Raw genomic sequence first — 719 nt, forward strand, 5'->3', positions numbered from 1 at the left:
TTATGAATCATTCCAGTTTTGTTCAATAATAGCTGAAACTCTTTTCTCATATTCTCGATTGTTTTCCTGATAAAGCTGCGCTGCTTGGCTATTGGCAGGACTGTTGGGATTAGGTTCATCCGGCAGAGATTGAATTGATGTTAAACTAGAGGACACATCATACATTGGACTCCAGTGATTCTGGAGGATATCTAAACATATACATAGACATTTGGATGAAACAACTTTGATAGGAACCTAACAGTGGGAGGTTTATTCAGATACTCTTCTGTGAATTCTATGACTAGTTTAAAGGTACCATCCTCAAAGGGTGTGCCTTCTGGCCCAAATATAAGTGCATTCTGCTACATGATACTGTTTTCAGGTGGTGCGCTGATGACACCCACAGTGGTCTTCTTACAGTCACTTGAAGTCCCGAATGAGCCTCCTCCTGGCCTGGGTCCACATGTTCCCCCCCCTTAGCCTCCCCCCCCCCCCAGTCTATGAGAGAAAAGAGTCCCAAGTGCCTTGCTCGTAGCACTCAGGAGCACTGCCACCTCCAAAGCTTTACAAACAACCTGTAATGACGCTGTAAACTTTCAAGGATTATATACCTACTAGCTATTATTATTGTTATTAGCCACTGGGCATATTAACCCCACTGCATGTTTGATTTCTGTTGTTCTCAGATCCTCCTCAAGTCTTATGGCACATAATTTGGGAATTTAGAATTAAATTCA

General features: G+C 42.6%; 1 pseudogene; it reads right to left on the reverse strand.

The window, feature by feature from the left end:
• LOC123232441 lies at positions 1–447 on the reverse strand (annotated as a pseudogene).
• Between the last annotated feature and the right edge of the window lie 272 nt (positions 448–719).

The sequence above is a fragment of the Gracilinanus agilis genome, chromosome 1 (assembly GCF_016433145.1).
Source record: "Gracilinanus agilis isolate LMUSP501 chromosome 1, AgileGrace, whole genome shotgun sequence".
Classification (NCBI taxonomy): Eukaryota; Metazoa; Chordata; class Mammalia; order Didelphimorphia; family Didelphidae; genus Gracilinanus; species Gracilinanus agilis.